Below are 17,070 nucleotides of genomic sequence, written 5' to 3'. Positions count from 1 at the left end.
ATCCCCAGTCCTTCAATAAAAACATTTTTCTCGGGAAAATCGTGCAAATTAGATAATGTTGAAAATACATCAGTTTGATCACCTTTTTCCATGCAATGCTTAGCCCAAGCAAATAGTTCCTGTTTCCTGTCCGCAGGAACAGTACTACGAGTCACAATTGTTGACCCTGCACCGGGATCTGTTTTAACGAACACGGGACTCCCCGGAATCGAAAGTGTAGGTGGACTTAACAAGGGTGCAGGGGAGAGAGGCAGTGTAATAGACAGAGGAGCGACAACCAAAGAACTAGGAGCAGTAGGCTGCGCAGGGGGGAGTAGGAATAGCAACGGGAACAATAGCAGGAACGGGCAAGGTGCCCACAACAGGAGCATACGGAGGTGGCGCTGAAGAATCAGGCCTCCGTTCGTTCAATATTTTCTCAATAAACTCCTCGGAAACATGGAAATCTTTAGAGGGGTAAATTTTCTGGACCCCGAGCGAGAAAGCTCTATCCATTTTCTGGGCTTCTTCTAATCGTTTTTCCTTGTCATACAACAATGGCATTTGTTTTATGACGACGTGCATGTTTATCCCTACTTTTAAGCTGCTGCAATGCTTCCTTTTTCCAATTTTGTAACACATCAAAGGCTGCTGGCCTAGCCTTTTTCTTAAGCAAGATCGATTCTAAGTATTCAATACGGGGGATCTCAAAACTACCGTTGATTGGCCACTGAAATTCGGAGGCATTTCTGGTCTGTCTGTGCCAAATGTCATTAAATACAATACTACCAATGCCATACTTACAGTACATAGTACACGCCGGCGACCCCTCCTGTGGTGCCGGACGGCTAAATTCCAAAGATTGTCAATCGCTGCGGAACAGAGCCCTAAAGCAGCTAGACAATTTCCCAGGCATTTCTCAAAGAATTGGTGTTACCTGGTCCAATAATTGTGTCTGCAGATACAATACGCCAAATTCAAATTGTCAGGGTTAAATTAAGAGCCGGGTCACGACTGCACCTGACCAAACCTAAGGAGGACCGTACGGTTTACAAAGGACTTCAACTAACAAATTTTTTACCTGCGTTCGGTGGTTTCGGCAAATCTGCCCACCTCGGAATTGGACCCTCGTCAAGATGCCGTGTCAGACCGCACGACTATCGCCCAAGGATCGGATCGTGCAGCGCTGCCGAGGTATCACGTCTCGATCGGTCGGGCCCGCAGAATCACACCGTCCGATCCCGATTCGATAGTCTGCGTCAACCTTCGATGATCCGGCATCAATCTTGAGGGTCCCTATTCGGGCGCCAACTGTGGAAACAGAGAAATTGATATGAGGCCGGGAAGCCCAAAAGGAAACACACCAACACAGGTTACAAAGGACATACAAAGCGCTTTATTTCAAAGTTACAAAGTTACCAAAGTCAATTGACATATGGATAGCTATTCGGCCCTCTGACTAACACGCGAACCTTCAACGTAAGGTTCGCACTGATAGTGGGAGAGACCGATCATCGGGATGCTTGGGTTTTTATACGTTTTGTCCTGCATTGGCCAGCCCTCTCGCAAGTTAACCATTCTTGGAACTGTGGCTACGGTTCGTAGCCAGGTCGAACACACAATTTACATAATTTGATCAGTTCCGCTGATACAGTTACATATTTCCACACAGGTTAAAGAGAGGACAAGGTCTTAGTTCGTGACCCTAACAAGTGGCCTGCGGACATATTGTTTATTCACGTGTGCGGAGGTCACCATGGCCGGAGTCTTACTCAAAATGTCATTCGGCCTCCATTTTGTGATTCAGGGTGACTTCCACACTACAAGAGTACCTAAAATGGCGGCTAGATCCAAGATGGCGGCTTACACAATACATTAAGGTCAAGACCTTGCCGCGGAACCTATGTACATGGTATTCTTTAGACAGCTTGGCGTAGGCCAACATACATTTAAACAATGCGATTGGGGTCACAATATTATATCGATTTCCACAGTTGTTTTTCTTGCAGCTGTCAGATGGTAAGTGAAGCAGCACTCTTTTGATGGTAAATTTCAGAAGCTCTATCTCTTCCGCCTAGTACAATCACCCTTATATAGCAACGATGACACCACCAATTTTACAATCTTGGGGGAGTACTCTGAAAGAGGTCACGCAAATAGGATTGGACAGTTACCCTTCTCTCTCCTGCCCACCCCAGCCCCTCTCTATGAATTGGTTTAACAGTCTGCAGCAGACATGTGGCAGCTTAATGTACAAGCCCCATTTGTTCTCATGTCAAATTTGTGGCAAAAACTAGTTATGTGGAAAACTTCATAATTTAAGTCATAACTGCCATTACATACATATTTTCTGATTCAGCTAATCATGAGGAATTAAATAAAACAACCGCAAGGTCCGCACAATTCTCTATGGCCATGTGGCAATTTTCTGATGTTTTCATAAAAAGCATAACAGTTCTGAATGTGTCAATTATTACCATATTCCAAATGTTTCCCTTCACCCATTCACCAACTCTCACATTTGGAACATTTTCAGATCAGCCAGAAACATACCTTAGATGGCCATTACAGTTCCCTGAGTTCCCTGAGTCACAGGTGGATGAATATTATATCTCCAAACATCGCCTGGAAATTGGCTAAACAATGGCACACAAATTAAGAAAATATGACTTATGGTTGCTGGGAAAAATGCCTTTTAAATTAATTGTAAATCTTCATGTGGCAGAATTTGCAATTCTGTTGCCTTCAGGCCATACAGTCTCACTGGATCAGCCTGTAACCGGAGTTTGTATTATTCTCATTTTGTTTGAAGCCTGCTCTTTGAATTTGGTTGCCTGTTTGAAGTTGTAGCCCCCAATCTTCACCACTTTTAGTCATGGTCCAGACGAGAGGAACTTGTCCTGCAGTAACTGCCTTCGGAGCCAGCAAGTCTCGGGAACACTAGGGTTTCCACACCTTTGGCAGGACACACTTTATTGCAGTTGAAATTAGATGGGGGATGTGAACCTTCAAATGGGGAAGTTCATGGTGACATGCGTCCAACAGCCAGCAAAAGGGTTTGCCTTGGGCTGACATTTTTCCATGGAAAACAAAGTGGCTCTTCAAATGTCACTGCTATTTTGTTTGCAAAACATTATATACATTACTTTTTGTCAACAAGCACCATGTCTTTTCCCTGACATTTTCCTGTTAGCAGTGGTACAATTTTCACATTTAAACTGTAAATACACATGCCTAACCATTATTTTGGCAGTGTTTAAAAATCCTTCTTTTCCGGGGCCCCTGGGGCTCTCACCGGACTCCCGCTCCTGCCATCAGGCTGGAAATGAAGGAGGTTAGTCCTCTAATAATAGAAAGATAATGAGGTTCAGTACTTTTCACACACATATTTCTCCAGAAGATGTATATAGAATGGACAACAACAACAACAGCATACGGGTATAAAAAAACAATTTCACAACATTTTATTTCTTTTTCCACATGAGTACCAAATAAACTACTAATTGATATGTATATATATTTCTGAGGCTTGTGGAATCTGCTTAGATCACATGCTGTGCATAGGCCGACATCTAGTGGAAGCTGCGGAGTATTACAGTTTGTTTTTCGAAACTCGAAAATGGGCGTCGACACAGGCGTGCCAGTAATACTATCCCTAGTGTGACGTCCACTGTACCCAAGATCCCTCACGCGTCTAGGATCCTCAGATTGTTTTTTTCCGCCATACTGGTCGGAAGCATCTTGCGGAGTCCCCTGGCCTTAGCCATACTTTTGCTAATGATTGAAGTCAAAATTATTTATTGACATCCTTCCCCACCCCAACGTCGACCCTCGACACTCGACGACGGCTGGAGAAGACATTGACCGTCGGCTGCTGCACGACGGATCTGGGCCTCGGAAGGCCGCTGGCCTCAGCCCGGGCCTAGTAGGCCGCTGGCCTCGGCCCTGCAATTAGGGAGAGTGGGGGGTGGTACATACTCTTCACTCTTGGTCTATAGGTACACCTTATATATTCCTACACTTACCAGCCCGCTGCCTCAAGGTGCGTATGGAGGGCACCCCTTTCCAATTCTGCCCCAAGTGCAACCGCAAATACCCTTGGGTCGACAGGCACGCCACGTGCAATCTCTGCTTGCCGAGGGACCACCCCGAAGCGAACTGCAGAGCGTGTAGTAGGTTTAAGCCTAAGACACTTAAGGACCGTTCGACAAAGCGTTGGGCCCACCACGCCAGGCAGGCGGCCATGGCAGCGGAGGGCACCTTCAGCGATGACAGCGACGCCGTACTTTCGGACGGCGAGGGCATTACAGCGTCGAAAGACTGCCGAGCGCAGGTCCCCGACCTCGGAAGGTTGTCCGGCAGGGCGGCTATGGGGAAGACCCCCGGCGACGCAAGCGCTACACACCCTACACACACAAAGCACACTAAGTCCAACCGAACCTCGACGACGTCGACTTCTCGGAAAGAGGCACAGATAGAACGGTCCAACTCGGTGTCCTCTGGGCGCTCTCGATCGAGATCGCCTCATGACGCAAGGCAATCATCCACTCTTGCCAAGAGTGCCTCGCTCCCTAGATTAACGGAAGTTCGATCGTCGGAAGACGAAGACGACTTCCCCCCCGAGGCCGCGCTCCAGGAGACCGAGGCCGCAGTTAACACCAGCAAGGCCCCACGCTCGAAACACACAGATACCTCTCCCGACCCTCGACGCCAGGCGTCGAAAGTCTCTGGGGCCTCCAAGGGGCAGGGAAAACATTTTTCCACGCACGGGGAGGGGGGGAAACAGCGGAAAGCACAGCCTTCCACTCCTAGGCAGACAGACAAACACAAATCTACTGGGACATCAACATCCAGCAAGGGTACCCTTGTTAAGTCCTCTAAGTTGCCTACTAAAGTCATACCCTGTTCCAAAGAATGGTCCAGTGAAGACATAGACAGGGTCATGTCAAGGATGTCTTCCTTAGCTGATTTTTATGACAAAAACCCAGAACATTTCCTTTCGTATGACCCTCAAGGGGCCACACCCTCAGGCTCCTCTGATCCTATCCCCCTAAGTAAAAAGGCCAGGTTCGAAAGACCTGAACCCTTAGAGGTGCAGCATTATTCTACTCCATACTCTACTCCACACCCCAGATACCAAGGACAGCCTTTCCCTGAAAGGGACCAGGAGTTTGAAATTATGGAGGAACAAACCGGGACTGAATACTATGCGGATGATGAGGACCTGGAGGAGATAGAAGATGAGCAGGAAATTTACAGAGTAGATTCCCCGGTAGAGAGCGAAGCCCCAGTTACCGACTCGCCAGTTGATAACCAGCCCCTCCTTAATGAAGTTCTCGCTCGCGCAGCAGAACACTTTCACATCGACACCCACGGTGTACAGGAGGAAAGGGACTTCGCAGAAGAGTTGGTGGGAGAGAGGAGGCCGGTCGCTCAGACCATCCCTATCCTTAAATCCATCCAACGTAGAATAGATCCATCCCTGGTGAATCCTAACCTCACCAGAGCCGTCAACCCCAGAGTTGAAAAACTTTTTCGGGCAGCCCAGTCTGACCCTCTTTATATAAGAGGACATCTTAAACCAGACTCCCTAGTGGTTACCAACACTCGGAAGAGGGCTGGGACACCCTTATCGTCGTCAGAAGCTCCTCCCGACAAGGAGAGCAAAAAACTGTACGGGTTTGGCAGGAAGGTAGCCTCAACGTCCGCCTACCAAGCAAGGATTGCAAACTCCACCACCCTGTTGGCAAGTTACAACTGCCATCAATGGGAAGAGGTCGCGGCGCTCATAGCCTCTGCTCCTGAACCGTTAAAGGGCCACTTGGCTCGGATCTCGGCAGAAGGGAGAGCCGTGTCTGGTTGCATATTAAAAGCAACTTTCGACGCCGCGGTCAACGCAGGAAGATTGATAGCAGAAGGTACTGTTATCAAGAGACATGCGTGGTTACGGCAGTCGGGGTTCAAAACAGAAACCCAGGCTTCATTAATAGACAAGCCGGTGGAACCCGATCTATTGTTTGGGAAAGCGGTCGAAGACGCACTTAAAAATGCCAAGGACGAATACGAGACTCTCAAATCCCTTGGCCAGCTTACCAACAAACCCCCTAACCAGAGGGGGAACAGTAATTTTCGTCGCCCACGCGGCCAAAATTCACAAAGAGGCAACTATGCCCAAGGACAGGGTACACAATGGAACAACAACCAGCAGTCTACCCAGAGTTACGGCAGGGGTAACAAGAGAGGTCGTGGAAGAGGCAGAGGCAGCCCCAACAAGGGAGGTGGCACGCCTCCACCAAAGCAGTGACGCTCAGTTCAGGGTCCCTTCTCACGCAACCCCAGTAGGGGGACGCATTTCCAACTTCACCCAGGCTTGGGAAGGGATCACCTCAGACAGATGGGTGCTGTCAACAGTGTCCACAGGATATTGTATAGAATTACTGCAGCGTCCCCAGAACCACCCTCCACGACAAAGAATACACTCCTTAGAACATCAGAAGATCCTTCTCGAGGAGATCGCCATTCTGCTAGAAAAGGACGCGATAGAACTCGTCCCAGGACACCAGGTAAACAAGGGTATCTATTCAACTTACTTCCTTGTGCCAAAGAAAGATTTGACAATGCGCCCAGTATTGGACTTACGGCCTGCCAACAAGTATGTCAAGCCCCAAAAATTCCGTATGACCACGCTACAAGAGGTAATCCCCCTCCTAAAAAAGGGGGATTACATGGCAACCTTGGATATGAAAGATGCTTATTTTCATATTTCCATGCTCCCAGCGCACAGAAAATACTTGCGCTTCAAGGTGGACAGCCGCCACTACCAATTCAAGGTACTGCCCTTCGGGATAGCTTCAGCACCAAGGGTATTCACCAAGGTACTGGCGGTGGCAGCTGCACACCTACGCAGGGAGGCAATCCCAGTGTACGCTTATCTGGACGACTGGCTCATAACGGGGGAAACCCCAGGAATTTGCAGGTCAAACATTCAGAGGACTATCGACCTCCTCCACGAATTAGGCTTCTCTATCAACGAGAAGAAGTCAAGTCTGGTGCCAAGCACCTCAAAACAGTTCCTAGGAGCAATCCTAGATACTCAGAAAGGGTTGACCTTCCCTTCGGAAGAGAGAATTCGGAATATACTACTGCAAATCCCACATTATCAGTCAGGTCAACAAATAACGGTACGCAAAGCAATGCGGTTACTGGGCATGATGGCGTCATGCATTTACCTGGTCCCCCACGCGCGTCTGCGCATGCGTCCCATGCAGGAATGGTTGGCGAAACAGTGGTCTCAGGCAAGTGGTCAGTGGGACGATCTAGTGGTCGTTTCGCCAACACTCGTACAGAGCTTACACTGGTGGACAAGAGAGAATCTCGCAAAGGGAAAACCCTTTTACGATCCCGAAGTACAGGCAGTGGTGACTACAGATGCATGCCTGACTGGGTGGGGAGCTCACCATCTCCACCACACAGCTCAGGGTCTCTGGTCTCACTCAGTAGCCAAGAACCACATCAACCTGCTAGAGCTTCTGGCAGTATTCCGAGCGCTTCGGGCGTTCGAGCCCCATCTGCTAAACTTGTCGGTGCAGATCCAGACGGACAGCACGACAGCCATGTTCTATCTGAACAAACAAGGAGGGACTCGTTCGCCAAATCTGTCCAAGCTTGCCCAGAAAATCTGGATATGGGCACTCAGACGGAACATCTTCCTGTCATCACAACATGTTCCAGGGGAGCTCAATTCCCTAGAGGATGCCCTAAGCAGAGACTCCCTCCCAGAAGAACACGAATGGGTCCTTCACAGAGATATCGTAGAAGATCTCTTCTCTCAGTGGGGTTTCCCCACTATAGACCTATTCGCCACAAGCGAAAACAAACAATGCCCAAGATTTGCATCCAGGTTCCCCCAGCCAGACTCCCAAGGGAACGCCCTGTGGATGAACTGGTCAGGGATGTTTGCGTACGCTTTTCCACCAACTCCTCTCATCAGGAAGGTGGTGTACAAGATGAACAAGGAATCGATGACGCTCATCCTAGTTGCTCCCATGTGGGCGAGACAACCATGGTTTCCACACCTACGCAGGATGGCGGTGTGCGAACCCATCAAACTCCCAGCCTGGTACAACCTACTGTCCCAGCAGCAAGGTCAAACAGTGCACCAGGAACCCAACTCAATGAACCTGGCAGCATGGCTCCTGAGGTCATAGAGTTTGGGCATCTCAAATTACCACAGAGGTGTATGGACATCCTAAAAGAATCCAGGAAACCAAACACAAGGCACTGTTACTTTGACAAGTGGAAGAGATTTGTTATTTGGTGCCAGAATAAACAAATCAACCCAGTTGATTGCACTCCTTCCAACGTTGTAACATACATGCTCCACCTGCTGGACGCAGGTTTGGTATTTAACTCTCTGAAGGTACACCTGGCAGCCCTCTCGGCTTACACCACATCCCATAACAAAGTATCGTGGTGGAAAGTACCAGTAGTTAAAGCCTTCATGGAAGGAGTAAAAAGACTTCACCCTCCTATTTCGAACCCACCGCCAGGATGGGACCTCAATGTGGTGCTAGCTAAGCTCATGGGCCCCCCTTTCGAACCCATGCATAAAAGTAGTCTTAAACACCTGACTTATAAAACGGCCTTCTTAGTAGCCATTACCTCTATAAGAAGGGTCAGTGAAATTCAGGCTCTGTCAGTGCAGGATCCTTTCTTTACTATCCACAAAGACAAACTGGTTTTACGCACACACCCTAGGTTCTCACCTAAATTTATATCTAAGTTCCATGTAAACCAGTCCATCGAGCTTCCGGCTTTCTTCCAGAACCCGCAAAGCTCAGCTGAGGTGAAACTACACACCCTTGATGTGCGTAGGGCGGTCCTCTACTATGTAAATAAAACCAGACCGCTAAGGAAAACAGATCAACTGTTTGTCTCCGTAGCTACAGGCAGAGAGGGGGATCGCGTCTCTAAAGGCGCGATCTCGAAGTGGATTATCAACTGTATACAGCTGTGTTACTCTCTTTCTGAAAAAACTCTGCCTTTTACGCCAAGGGCCCATTCTACTAGAGGCATTGGGGCCACTCTGGCTTTCATTGCAAATGTTCCCCTCGACACCATTTGCAAAGCAGCTACTTGGAGCTCTATTCACACTTTTACTCAGCATTACTGCATTGACACTCATTCCAAGACAGATACACAAGTGGGACAAGCGGTTCTAAGACACCTGTTTGCTCATGACCCTTCTCACATCCCACCTCCTTCTTCTGGTACTGCTCGCTAATCTATGCACAGCATGTGATCTAAGCAGATTCCACAAGCCTCAGAAGGGATACATTACTCACCGTAATCGTATTTCTGATGCTTGTATCTGCTTAGATTCACATGCGACCCACCCTTCCTCCCCTCCGAGAGAAGGCACATGATTGCTTGTAGTCTTACCTTTCTGTCTATCTGCTTGGATTATCTGTACTCACGCTACTCCTCACGCTTCCTCATGTCAGAAAAAATACAATCTGAGGATCCTAGACGCGTGAGGGATCTTGGGTACAGTGGACGTCACACTAGGGATAGTATTACTGGCACGCCTGTGTCGACGCCCATTTTCGAGTTTTGAAAAACAAACTGTAATACTCCGCAGCTTCCGCTAGATGTCGGCCTATGCACAGCATGTGAATCTAAGCAGATACAAGCATCAGAAATACGATTACGGTGAGTAATGTATCCCATATATATATATTACACAGCCACAGTAGTGGCTGTGTAGTGATGGTTAAGTTGCTGTTTCCATAGGAAGAGCACTTTTTGGGTGGCTTATAACTCCGCTCCCCCTGGACGAATCCTCACCAAACTTTGCAAAAAAAGTATATGGGCCACTCTAAATTCTTTTGCAAAGTTCAGTGATGTTTGGTCAAGGGGGGGGAAAAGTTATAGGAGGGTCCCAAAACATCTTTTTTCCACAGACTGAATGGGGGAAAGACCAAACCGCTGGACGGATTTTCACCAAATTTGTGGCAGGGGCAGCGGCTTGGTCCTGAAAGCGTGCTTTTGTAAATTTGGTGAAAAACCGTCCAGTAGTTTTCTTTAAAACTATCAAAAAGTAGGTCAGAAAAATTTAGTGATATCTATGTCCGCTCTGCGGTCACACTTCCCTGTTCGCTCCGCGGACAAGAAATCGATTGGCTAATCTGTAGCGTCATGTCTGCGGACATGAGGTGTTTTCACTGATTGGCTTGGGAACAGCGTGAAGTGCGTCATATTTCTTTGCTGGCTCTGCCATCTTTCGTTCATGTTTTGGTGTACACAGACATCGCCGGTAAAACATACAAAACAAGACATCTATGGACTTGTTATACTTATGAAATACTGTTTCCGAAGGTGAGCTTTAATTAGCTTGGGATGGAATGTGGCAGCGCAAACTCAAAAAGTGGTGTTTTCTTGCCACAAAGTTCATACGGTAAAGTGGAAGTTGGTGCTCAATGTACGGCGCCCAATGCCTGCGTCTGTGTTACAATGTTTTCAGATTAATATTGGAGTCGGACTGGCGTCCTACATTTTGAAATCTGAGCCCACCACCTGGAGTGTTTGTTGGAAACAGTGGTTCTGGAGGCGTATGGGAGTAGCGATTCTCATGACTGGATTGTCATATGTTGTTGCAAAGTGAGAATGTATTTGCCTTCTGAGTGAAGGTCAGTTCATTTGCTTTTTTGGTTGCAAGCTCAGTAGGCCCACGCATCCAAGTCAATCCATAAGGGGCTATTGTTTTTTGAACCTTGAGCGTAAGGGAAACTTCAAAAGCTATGCAAGGAATGCGAGCTTGGAAAAAACATACCATTTGATAAGGTTATGTTTTACAATCGTTTGTAAGAAACATGAAATATCAGTTCACAAAGATTCTTTGCTGCGAACACATTGCTGTCTGACTTTGCGAAAAGCAATGGAGGCTGTCAAGATCATGTAAGTTTAATTTTGACGACTCTACACCGACCCACATTTTAATTTTATATTACCCAACACTAATTGTGACAATGTAACTGAAGTATTATTTTTTTGCGCAGTTACATTTTTCATTCAGTAACAGAGAGTGCACATTGTTAGCATTTGAAGGCTATGAGTAGAGTCTCACTTGTTAACCGTTATTTCTTCTTCTTTCAAATGTTATGCTTGCCCACATAGGTTTGTGTATCAGTTTGCATGTTTTTTTGGTCTTGTGTAACATCAAGACATGTAATTTTTTCTTGCTTGTCCATTCATGTTGGCTTCATAACTGAATTACGCTCTCACTGTGTAGTTGGCAATTTTTTAACCCTTACGGCAACTGCTGTTTTGCGGCCTTTGTAAGCTTGCACTATATGTACCCATGGTCAACACTGTCATGTTTGTCCACTTCCATTTGTGTACTACTTTCCACAATCTTTGTGTCTGTTTTGAAATGTTTTCCTAAAGGTTGGGTATTGACACAGATTTTCTCTTACGTTTTCTGCCTAGCTACATCCTGCCGTACTGTGCGTGCCATGGTTTCCAGATACCAAGTGACGGCTTCTTTCCATGCCAGATGCAACTGCTTGTGACTGGCTGCCTGTCCATTATAATGTTATGGGATGACAGGCCTGGCCCCCTCTGTCCCTACACTGAACTAGCTATTAGGAGTGACATAACATCATTTATGATGGTGTAAGGCAACGGTCATGGCGCCGTATTGCAAATACCTGTGCAAACAAAGCGGTTGCTTTAACAAAAATGCATACTTTGTGTATGCAAAAAGAACAGCGTGTGTCTCACCATGAACATTGTCAATGTTGCCCTTAGAACATTGTTACAATGTTATTGGAAATGGGATTAGTCCGTTGGTCTCTGACAGTTGTTTGTTAAATAAAAGTACTTTACAAATTCTGAAATGTTAACTTTTTCTTTTAAAATCCTGTTTATTATTTCGAAATTTAAGGTACCACATTACGTTGCTGTATGGTTATGTACAGGTTCTGCGTCTCGGCACGTACTTTTGCTTTTAGCTTGCTGCCATGGAAAATGAAGACCGGCTATGCATGCAACAACCGCCTTATTTACAGGTTCTGCGTCACGGCACGTACTGTTGCTTTTTGGAGGCTGTTATGGAAAGCGAAGAGGGGCAATGTATGTAACAACCGCTTTCCCTTTCTATGGTGACCATTTTAAAAAAGGATTTTGATTTGCAATCGCTGTATGTTTATGTACAGGTTCTGCGTCTCGGCACATACTTTTGCTTTTGGCTTGCTGCCATGGAAAATGAAGATGGCCCATGTATGCAACAACCGCCTTTCCTTTCGATAATGGCAATCTTAAAAAAGGATTTTCTTTTGTAATCCGGTCCGCCTCCGGCGGGCCAGATTATAACCAGAAATCCTATTTTTCCGTAGTATACGTTACTTCTTTGCACATCTATACTATTACTGATAAATCTTATAGCATCTATATCCTTTGCTGAGAAATATAAGGTACATGGAGTGAATGCGATTTCTTTTTTTTTATACATTTACATTGCGAAAGGTGGTTCTTAACGCAACATTTACTTTGTTAACAAATGTGTTTGTTTTTTGGTACAACAGCTAATAAGGCCTTTTGCAAACGGAAATGAGGAAAGACGCATCAAACAGTGGTATGGGGGGTGGGTGGCTGGTGCAAAAATATTGTGCGTTTGTTATTTATAAGGTTAGGGCCGTGTTTGTTATGCTCCTTCATTACAGTAGTGCTGCTGTTTCTTGGGGAGGAGGGATGGCCTTAGCTGATGTCATTTTCAGATAACTAAAACTTTTGCTAAAAGTATGTAATGTGTACTACATTGTTAATGGCTGACTACCAATACGTGTTGGCGCTGTGCAAGGTAAATGTTGCAGGTGGACGTTCCTACATCAATATAAACTCTGTTTCCACATTGTCCACGAGGCAAACATCTTACTGTTAAGTGTTTATGGATTCTGGGACACGTTACCGTGCTGTACACAAGCATATTGTCAAGTGGTATTCTTCGCAAGGTGTTTAAATAAGTCAGACGTTGCATTACATTATGGTTACGTGGCACTACTATAAACCGATCATCTTTAGCAAAACAACTTTGCAAAAGGGACGGTATGGTTAAGTTGCTGTACTGAAAACCTGTCCAAATGAGTAACAAAACTTTTTTTATGGGACGTTATGGTTAAGTTGCGCTACTAAAAACCTGTGAAATTCACTAAATTAACTTCAGAAACGTGACATTATGGTTCAAAGTAAAACCGAAAAACCCCTGAAGTTCACCAGTTATGGTAGGCTAAGCAACCATACCTGCCCGCACCACGGTGCACTGCTAACACTAACAACCAGGACATGAAAGATGGCATCACAAATGTCATTGATGACATCACTGGTGATATCACATGTGTAGCCCCTTTGCTTTTTTTCACTGCCATATATATATAATTCAGTAAAAAAACGTTGTTAAAGGGACGTTATGGTTCAAAGTAAAACCGAAAAACCCTTGACATTCGCTAGTTATGGTAAGCTAAGCAACCATAACTCGCACCACCTACGTGCATTGCTAAGACTAACACCCAGGACATGTTAATGTTAAAGGATATTTGTACCGGAGTGGTCCCCTGGCACTCTGGCGGCTCTGAAAATGGGAGGGGGGGTGAGTAAGTGGGAATGAGCTAGAAAAGTGCAAGATAGCAGTGATGTGCTGTTGGCAGCCTGAGCCCGGTGGGTCCGTTGGCTGGGCTTGGGGTGTTTTACGATCGGTAGTCGTTGTGTGCTGTTGTGCAAGACTATGTGTGGTTTGTTTTGTTGTTGCAGTGTAGTCAGGTTTGTGCAGTTTGCTGCATTTAAGGCTTATGGTTGTGTTTTTGGTTCGAATTTGAGGGTGTAAGCAGAGGAGTGAAGTTGGTAGTGGGTTGGTTATTGATTCATGATTGCACGTTTGGTTAGTCTTGGCAGGAGAGTCGTATATCATTGAATTACATTTCTATCAAGATGTGACGTAGGCTAAACTTGAGGATTCCACCCAAGTGTGGCGCATGCTAACATTTACAATTCTATCTACATGCAACACAGGCTAAACTTGAGAATCCCATCTAAGTGCGCCACATGCCAACATTCACAATTCCATCTACATGTCCCACAGGCTAAACTTGAGTATCCCATATAAGTGTGTCACATGCCAACATTCACAATTCCATCTACATGCGACGCAGGCCAAACTTGAGGATTCCATCTAAGTGTGGCACATGCCAACATTTACAATTCTATCCACATGCGACACAGGCCAAACTTGAGGATTCCATCTAAGTGTGTCACATGCTAACATTTACAATTCTATCTACATGCGATGCAGGCTAAACTTGAGGATTCCATCTAAGTGTGGCACATGCTAACATTTACAATTCTATCTACGTGCGACGCAGGCTAAACTTGAGGATTCCATCTATGTGTGGCACATGCTAACATTTACAATTCTATCTACATGCGACGCAGGCTGAAACTTGAGGATGCCATCTAAGTGTGGCATATGCTGACAATCACCTTTCCATCTAGATGCAACGCGGGCTAGTTTCCATAGTTCTCCCTAGGTATGGTACTCGTTAACATTGTAACGCAGGCAATATTTGCTGCCTAGACATGAATAGGTTTAGGGTGGTGCTAACAACTTTCTAAGAATGCATGGTGTAAGTTATGGTAGTCTAGGTTATGGAAAGGTAGGTTAGAGTGGCAGGGCCTTTCTGGAGTAGAGTAATTGCTCTACACCCCACCCATGCCACACTTACAGTTTTGTCGGTGTCTGTTGACTGCTGGCTGCATTGGCTTCCCCTGCTGACACATCTTGGAGCCTCCAATGTAGTAGTTGCCCTTCGCCGAAGGGGCTGCCGGGCAGGAGGGCTGCCCAGGTCTGGTCCAAGATAAGACAGGAACTGGCCAATAAGGGCCTGGGGGAGGGCTCAGGAGGCGGGACTAGAGAGCAGGAAGCCTTGCTGCTTCCAGGGAGCCCATGAGGGTCCCCATGCTGATAAACAGCACCATGATGGAAATGGGGGCTGGATGGCCATGCACACGCGCTCACCTGCCTGCCTGGGTGGAAAATGGCACAGGGAGCGCGCGATATGGGGATGAGTCTGGCAAAGGCAGACTATTGCAAATGGCCAATAAGGGCCTTGGGAGGGCTCGGGAGGTGGGACTAGAGAGCAGGAAGCCTCGCTGCTTCCAGGGAGCCCATGAGGGTCCCCACGCTGATAAACAGCGCCATGATGGAAATGGGGGCTTGGGCGCCATGCACACGCGCTCACCTGCCTGCCTGGGTGGAAAATGAAAGATGACATCACAAATGTCATTGATGACATCACTGATGACATCACATGTGCATGTACTTTTCATGAAAAGTCTGCACAAGGGAGTCTTATTATAATGTTGATAAAAAACTGTGAAGGCTCATTGGAATAGATGACATGAGCTATGTGGTGCATTAAGCAATGCATTGACATAAATAGCATTCTATTATGAAGTTCTTTACAGTATAATAATGTACTCATGTATAAACATAAGCAGTGTGTGCAGCATACATGATGGAGGTGCAAGATTCATAATTTTTCATGTTAAATAGTGAAATGGTAATTGCTTTCTTATTAGAGTTTTGTGTACTGTGCAACATGTTATAAGTAGCTAATAAAACCCACTACCTATATAATTTCATTATTACATACAAAACACAAAGACATAACAACAAATATATATATATATGAGTATATACAGTGAAAGTGAAGTACGCAAAAAAGCAGCAGTAGAACCAGAAATTGTTCATAACCTACCTGATTATTTTCATGCACAGAAATGATTGTTCTGCTTCAAAACTACTACTTCCCTATGTATACCTATCACATTACGTGACTGCACCCTAAAGAGAGTAATGCGAATACAAATATGAGCATATCCACAGAAAGTACAGTAATAAAAAAAACAGCAGACCACTAAGAAAGTGTTGATAACCTTACTGATCGTCTTCAGACACAGAAAGCATTGGTATCTTTCAAGTGTGTATTCTCCCTGTGTATATGTTTCATATGCTAAAAGTGAACCCCAAATGAATTACTGTAAGAACGTATTTGAAGTGTAAGTCTACAAATATAGTACTTTTAGATTTTTTTGTTCCTAAGTATTACTGGCTAAGATATATCACTAAAGGAAAAAAGAGAGAGCCAGACATGTGATGTCATCAGTGATGTCATCAATGACATTTGTGATGTCATCTTTCATGTCCTTGGTGTTAGTCTTAGCAATGCACGTAGGTGGTGCGAGTTACGGTTGCTTAACTTACCATAACTAGCGAATGTCAAGGGTTTTTCGGTTTTACTTTGAACCATAACGTCCCTTTAACAATGTTTTTTTACTGAATTATATATATATGGCAGTGAACAAAAACAAAGGGGCTACACATGTGATATCATCAGTGATGTCATCAATGACATTTGTGATGCCATCTTTCATGTCCTGGGTGTTAGTGTTAGCAGTGCACAGTGGTGCAGGCAGGTATGGTTGCTTAGCCTACCATAACTGGAGAATTTCAGGGGTTTTTCAGTTTTACATTGAACCATAATGTCACGTTTCTGAAGTTTATTAGTGAATTTCACAGGTTTTTAGTAGCACAACTTAACCATAACGTCCTCTTAACAAAGGTTTTTTAGTGAATTTTACGGGTTTTTAGTTGAGCAACTTAACCATAACGTCCCCTTAACAAAGTTTTTTTTGAGTGAGTATATATATATATATATATCAATGTCAAACTCTGATGTTCATCAGGCCAGGCGAGCGACACTCTCCTTGTTCAAAGGACGAAAACAATCCATCCGGATACTGTGTATTCTTTAACAAAGTCAATCTTTATTTAACCCATAAAAAACAACACAGCTAAACAGCTATTTAATAAGTAAAAGCCATAAAAAGTAGGGCTCTCCCAAAATGTGAAAAATGTTTCGCGGCAAAACTCGCCGCTTGTTCACAACCACAATCCCAGTTACCCAAGTGCATTGTTCTTAAAAAGACATTCAGCCAGCAGACACAACTGCCAATGATTGGCCATAGTGAGATGAACAC

At 45.4% G+C, this 17,070-nt stretch overlaps 1 protein-coding gene across 1 annotated transcript in view; it reads left to right on the top strand.

Moving 5' to 3' along the window:
• Positions 1-17,070, top strand: part of LOC138510826 (atrial natriuretic peptide receptor 1-like) — a 488,764-nt gene that overhangs the window by 247,830 nt on the left and 223,864 nt on the right. The window lies entirely within an intron of this gene.

This window comes from Ambystoma mexicanum, chromosome 6p, assembly GCF_040938575.1.
Source record: "Ambystoma mexicanum isolate Mex_15411 chromosome 6p, UKY_AmexF1_1, whole genome shotgun sequence".
NCBI classification, from domain to species: Eukaryota; Metazoa; Chordata; class Amphibia; order Caudata; family Ambystomatidae; genus Ambystoma; species Ambystoma mexicanum.
This window is presented reverse-complemented; position numbering and strand designations above follow the sequence as displayed.